General features: G+C 54.2%; 1 pseudogene; it reads right to left on the minus strand.

Moving 5' to 3' along the window:
• Positions 1–5,869: 5,869 nt before the first annotated feature.
• Positions 5,870–6,759, minus strand: LOC134222051 (histone H2A-like; annotated as a pseudogene).
• Positions 6,760–7,000: the final 241 nt, after the last annotated feature.

Consider the following 7,000-nt stretch of genomic DNA (forward strand, 5'->3'; position numbering starts at 1 on the left):
GATCACAGGGGATGATTTGCTTATTTTTCAGGGACAATGACGACCGGCGGTTGATCAAAGGGTACAGTAGTTTCAACAAGACGTTACACTTTGTCACCGTTTTGTCAACCTGCTGCCTGAAAATAAGCTTGCTGTCGAGGGTCAAGTTACAGTAGTCGGCCTCATTGGCCCATTCCACAGTCGTGCCATTGAGGATGATTTTACAGTCCCCAGGCGGAACAAGTTTAGGGATTTGGAGTGGGGAAAATGATGACCTGGGTCTTCGCCGCGTTGATACAGATCTTCCAGCTGGTGAGGTACTCTGTCAGGGCATCCAGGCCTCGTTGGAGTTTTGCCACTAGCGCTCTGATCACTCTACCGTTGTAGACGATGGATGTGTCATCTGCGAACAGAGACAGAATGCCGCCTTCTGGAGGTTCTGGCATGTCGGAGGTGAACAGATTGAAAAGCAGGGGCCTGAGGATACTGCCCTGGAGACGCCTGCCACGATGTTGTGCGCATTGGAACTCGCTCCGCTGATAGAGACCCGAAATGTCCTTGCTGACAGGTAATTGTTGATGATTTTCAGCAGGTAGCTAGGAAGATTGTAGCGTTGTAGTTTGTACACCAGGCCATCATGCCATACATTGTCAAATGCCTTGGACATCGAGTAAGGCCATGGCGGATGTTTTCGAGACAAATTTGTTCCGTCTGAGGACGTTGGTAACTCGGGTCAGTTGGTGTACAGTTGACCGACCGCGTCGGAAACCAAACTGTTCCTCGAGCAAGATGTTGAGATTTTCGGCAGACTCAAGTAACCGGTGATGAATAGCTTTTTCGAATAGCTTGGATAATCCTGAGAGAAGGCTGATGAGACGATAACTTTTTGGGGCGGAAGGATCCTTCCCAGACTTCCGGATGGGGATGACTTTCGCTGACTTCCAGAACGATGGGAAGTAGTTGCGCCGGAGACACTGAATAAAGATCAGTGAGAGATGCTCAAAAAACGGAGCACTCTTGTGTTTGAGCTCGAGATTCAGGATGCTGTCGAAGCCTGGGGCCTTTATGTTCTTCGATGATTTGATATAGGTCGTCAATTCGCCAGCTGAGATCTCCAACTCCTCCGAGAAGTCGTTGGGAATCAAATGGATGTTGTTTGCATGCTCGTTGACGGCTGCTTCGTGAGGACTGGTGATGTTCTGCCCAAGATTGTGTGAGCTGACGAAGTGACGACCTATTTCAGCGACCTTCTCTGCAGGAGTTATCAAGCGATCCTTCGAGCCATTATTGTCTAGTGGGATCAAAGGTGGAATGGGCCGAGGCTTGGATTTTAGAATTTTGGTCATTTTCCAGAACGGCTTAGCATAATCTGGGAGAGTGCGGATCTTATTCGAGAAGTCGTTATTTTTGAGGTCCACCATTCTGGCCTTGATATTTTTGTGATTCGATTGCAGCGTGTTTTAAGCTCAGGCAGTCCAGTACGCTGAAACTGCCTGCGAGTGACATTCCGCAATCGAATCAAATCTTTGGTGAGTGTATCGATGTTTAAGGAGTTGCTTACCTGCCGAGCCGTCGGTACGTGTTGCCTTTCGGGCCGCCGTGATCGCCTCCTCGATAGCGCACAGCTGGCGGTCGATACTTTCCGGCGTCTCCGGACGCACCTTGTAGTCAACGGTGTTATCGACGCACTGCTGGAAACGCTGCCAGTTCACTCGGTGGTAGTTCCGCCGTAACTGCTGGTGCCGATTGACCGAGGAGCCCAGTTCCGCCACCACCGGATAGTGATCCGAACTGAGCTCCTGGTATACAACCGGCTGCGAGACGTGGTCACCAGGTTTGTTACGTAGAGGTCGAGCGTTGCGTGGGCACCGGACCGACTCAGCCGAGTGGGGAATCCGCTCAGGATCGTAGTGGCCTTCCTCCATGTCGTTGCTCCAGATGGTGCTGTTTCGATTGCCGCGACTGTTGCCCCAGGCTTGATGTTTGGCATTCAAGTCGCCGGCAATGATATACTGGCCTTGCCTCCGCGTCAGCTTTCTGACGATGTCCCTCCGAAGGGCAGCTGATGATCCATCGCCGGCTTTGGCTTGCGTTGACAGTACGCCGCGATGAGCGCGATTGTGCTGACCGAAGTGGTGATTTCGACACCGATGGCCCTGATGACACTGGAGCTGGAAGCTTGGAAGCAGACGACAGTTGATGTTGTAGCGAAGAGCGATGGCCACACCACCTCCCCTGGTCGGCCGGTCGAGTCGCACGATGCGGAAGTCCGATGTTGATGTTCACCTCCGGTTTTTGAACGCCACGTCTATTTCCTTCTCCTCAAGGAAATCCTTCAGCTCGATTGTTTTGCTCTTTAGCGAGCAGCGTTCCAGTTGACCAGGCCCACCCTAGCAGCCATTTTCAATGATGAACATGCCAAGTGTGAATACCTGGTCGAATCGGGTTTTGCAGCCGCGCAGTCGAGTGGCGAGCTGCGCGAAGATCGGCATCAGTTGCTCCGCAGTTTACATCGGGGCAGACTCTTCCGGTGGGACGGCTTTGTTCTCCGACGGGGAGCCGGGATGGCTGGAAAGTTCACCTCGTTGATTACAGGAACACGGTTCTTCTTCGGAATGGTCCTGGTGGAAGCCTTCTTCCGGATTTCCAGGAACTCGGCTCGCTTTGGGCAGCCCTTTGTGGTGGCCCGATGTTTGTCGCCACAGTTGGCGCACTTGGGATCGGCCACCCATTTTGTCGCACTTCGTCGTCGGATGGGGTTCGCCACACTTGTTGCAGCGCGGCTTCATGCGGCAGTTCCTGGTGCCGTGCCCGAAATTGAAGCAGTTGGTGCATTGCGTGACATCGCGGTGCACTGGCCGATATCGCTCCCAGTCAACGGCGGTGTAATTTATAACGCCAACCAGCTTCAGGCCCTTCCAGGTAGTGGAGCCGTGCTCCAGATGGATCAGGTAAAGCTGGTCGCGATATTTCCTCGCCTTGTCGTGACGAGCGATCTTGTGGACGGCTACTGGCTTCAGTCCGCAACTTTCAAGCTCTGCCTCGAGCTCTTCCTCCTTCATGTCGTGAAGTCCTCGCAGCAAAGCCTTGAGCGGCTTCGTGCCGGGGGTGGTTCTGAGTGTAGTATCATACTTGTGGACCTCGAGGAGCTCCACGACGGATTGATGATGGTCCCTGCTGGCCGGCATCACTTTCACGCCCTCGCTGCAGAGCCGAAAAGTACATTTCAGCCCCTTAGCGATCAGCTGGCGAATTTTTGGGCGTAAATCCGGCGGATCGGCAGCTGCGATTGCTGCTTATTCCTATTTTTCGGCGGATTGCCGGCGTCCTCAGGCGGCAACGGCGAGAACACCTTGCTCTGCAATAGCTGCTTGGAGGGGTTACCCGCGCCTCCAAGAGCAGTGCGCTTAGGCACTTTTCCAGCGACCGAATCGGCCACCGGAGTCTCCCTGACGGGTCCGGGAGAAAAGAACGCCAACGCGACAAGCGAAAACGTAAACAGCGAAAGAACGAGAAAAAAACACTTCGAAAAATGCGCGAGCAAAAACACGTCCGTACGTGTTGTTGTCTCGAACTGGGGATTGCTACAATCCAGCTTATCGCCCTTTTGTAGATGGGACACACGACACCTTCCATCCACTCCTGCGGCAGAACTCATCCTCCCAAACCTTGGTTATCACCCAGTGCAGCGCTCTAGCCAGTGCCTCACCACCGTGTTTGAACAGCTCTCCTGGTAGTTGGTCAACTCCAAGGGCTTTGTTGTTTTTCAGCTGGCCGATCTCCATCTGGATGTCCTGGAGATTCTGAGCCGGGAGTCGTATGTCCTGCACGCGTTCTCCAAGGTTCATTACCATACCGTTACCGTTGTCGACCGCATTGCCATTCAGGTGCTTTTCGTAGAACTGCCGCCACCTTTGGATCAATCACCTCACGCTCGTTTGTAAGAAGGTTCCCGTTTATGTCCTTACGCATATCGGACGGTGGCACGTGGCCCTTATGTGAACGGTTCATCTTCTCATAGAACTTTCGTGCGTTATTAGCGCGGTACAGTTCCTCCGTCTCTCCACGGTCTCGATCTTCCTGCTGGCGCTTTTTCCTCCGGAAAATCGAGTTTTGTCTGTTCCGCTTTCCGTTTTTAAAGGCGGCTGTCAGGGCTGTTTTTGTCCCACCTAACACCAGGACTTGGGCTTGTGCGCTTTGAGCGGCACACGGTGAAGTTTGGCGGAGCCTACTTGCGGATGCATGCAGCTTTTTATAGAGGTTTAACAGGGCCCACTGTCAAACCCCACCACATCCTAGGCAGGCGCCACAACTCGCCATGATGTATTGCTTAATTGCGGGCCAGGGGTACGGACTGGCGAAAGGGTTTTGGTTTTAGTGGGTCGGGTAAAAGTTACATGACAAACCCATCCCCACACTACCTGAGTTGCCTTCTCAGGTGTCTTTTTTTTTTTTTTTTTTACAAGGAGAATGCATTTACACACTAACCCAGTACACGTGCATTGTAGTTGCCAAACTACCACACGGAAGTGTACTGGAGTGTCGGACTCTGACCCTACCGGTAATACCGACTAAAACTCCCTTGGGCTCCACTCATCGTTTCCCAGGAACTACCTCGCAGTACTACTTCTGGGGGACGGCAGTACTAAGCGTACTCACTCATTATCGCTCACACAGGCACTCGTCCCACGCGAGACTGACTTGGGTGCTCGCACCCCATTCACTCCATTTGGAGTCTTACTTGGATGCTCTCCTGACGCTCCGCTGCCATGCCTCGAGGTGTCAATAGCGGTAACTGCCTGGGCTTCACAGATATTGCGCTACGACACTCTGCCTCAGCACGAGCAGATCAATCACAAAACTGCCGAAGCAGACCATACGCTACCCTGCCGAAGCAGGGACACTCCCCATGCACCACATGTGCACAACTGTAGGTGTGTGGGTACAACCCACTGCTACCCTGCCGCCGAAGCAGCTTCTCCAAAGACCATTCGCTCCATGTGACCCTTTTTCGGGTGCTCACTCTAACACTCCACTGCAATGCCTCGAGGGATACCTCGACTCCTGCCTCAGCATGTGCAGTCCATACCAGACTTCTGCTGCGCTTTGAGGTGACAATAGCGGCGGAGACACGCCATGACACTCCTGCCTCAGCACAACCAGATCACTCACTCCCTGCCGAAGCAGCTCACGCGCCACCCTACCGAAGTAGGTACACCCACAACTTATTCTAACACTCCACTGCCATGCCCTCGAGGTGTCGATAGCGGTATGTGGGGACTAATCAACGATACTACGCTACGACACTCTTACCTTAGCATGTGCAGTCCATACTCAGACTTCTGCTGCGCTTCGAGGTGGCCATAGCGGCGGCGACTCGCTATGACACTCCTGCCTCAGCACAACAGATCACTCACTCCCTGCCGAAGCAGCTTCACGCACTACCCTACCGAAGTAGGGACACCCACATGCCAGTTGGCACTCCCTCCCTGGGCTTGTGCTTTTGAAGCGGCACACAGTCGCTTTGATAGAGTCCGCTTACGGGCACTTGTGGAGTTTTTTTTGGGAGGATTTTAGCAGAGCCCACTGCTAAATCCCACCACGCCCTAGGCAGTTCTCCCTGACTCGCAGACAGCTGGGGAGGGGTCGTCAAGCCCTTGGACATCATGCTGTTCCTGCTGTCCCTGCTGCCCCTTCTCAGGTGTGTCTGGTAAAACGTAACAGCCCTGCAAATGATTGCGCCTCCTGTAAATGAAGATAGTCACAAAACATATAACAAAGTCCCGGATGCGTTCGCACTTCCTTTCCTTCTGGGAAATTGGCTACTGGTCGTCCTGAAAAGGACGGTTTCTTTTCGGGTAGTTGGGTTGTTGGGTTTGGGCTGTTGTGTTCAGGTGGTGGCGGCCGACTTCTTCTCGGTCCTCTTCGGCAGCAGAACCGCCTGTATGTTGGGCAAGACGCCACCTTGGCGATAGTTACGCCAGCAAGCAGCTTGTTCAACTCCTCATCGTTACGGATAGCCCGCTGCAGATGGCGGGGGATGATGCGAGCTTTTTTGTTATCGCGAGCGGCCTTTCCTGCCAGCGCGGGCACTTCCGCTGCCAGGTACTCCATCACGGCGGCCAGATAGACCGGGGCACCGGCACCCACACGTTCGGCGTAGTGACCCTTCCGGAGCAGACGGTGGATGCGACCAACCGGGAACTGCAACCCAGCGCGTACGGAGCGGGATTTCGGCTTTCCCCGGACTTTGCCTCCCTTGCCACGGCCAGACATCGTTTTGGCTGGTTGGTTGTTTGGTTGGTTGCGCCTGATTTGATGATCGCCGCGCTCAGTTGGTGGCTGGATGACTGACTGGATGAGAGAGATGCCGGAAAAGATGCCTTGGCACTGGTTTTGCGCAACAGCACTGGCATCGAGCGAACGAAAGGCGGTGCCAGCAAGCGGTCACCAATGGTACTGAGCACCGAAGGGCGGTCCTCGGTCTGCATTGCGCTGATACTGGCAAGCCGATGGCAGTTCGAAAGAACGAACGACGCACCGAAGTACCACCCAAGCATGGCACCGAAAACCGGCGGCGGCGGCGGCGGCGGAAAGGCAGCGAAAAAGGCGGCAACGGCTGCAACGGGCAGCGGCAGCGGGAGCGGGACCAAGGCTCAGAAAACATCGTCAAGGGCGACAAACAACCGAAGCAGAAATCACGGAGGAAAGAAAGCTATGCCATCTACATTGACAAGATGTTGAAGCAGGTCCACCTGGGCATTGGCGACATGTCGAAGGCGATGACCATCATGAACAGCTTCGTAAACGACATCTTCGAGCGTATCGACGCTGAGGCCTCCCGTTTGGCGCAATACAACAAAGGCTCAACGATTATCAGCTCTGCGAGATTCAGGCCGCAGTCTGCCTCCTGCTGCCAAGTGAGCTGGCCAAGCACACCATCTCGGAGGGCACCAAAGCCGTCACCAAGTACACCAGCCCCAAGTGAACAAGCGAGGTTTTCGGAGACGTACCCCCACAG

The sequence above is a fragment of the Armigeres subalbatus genome, chromosome 3, assembly GCF_024139115.2.
Source record: "Armigeres subalbatus isolate Guangzhou_Male chromosome 3, GZ_Asu_2, whole genome shotgun sequence".
NCBI classification, from domain to species: Eukaryota; Metazoa; Arthropoda; class Insecta; order Diptera; family Culicidae; genus Armigeres; species Armigeres subalbatus.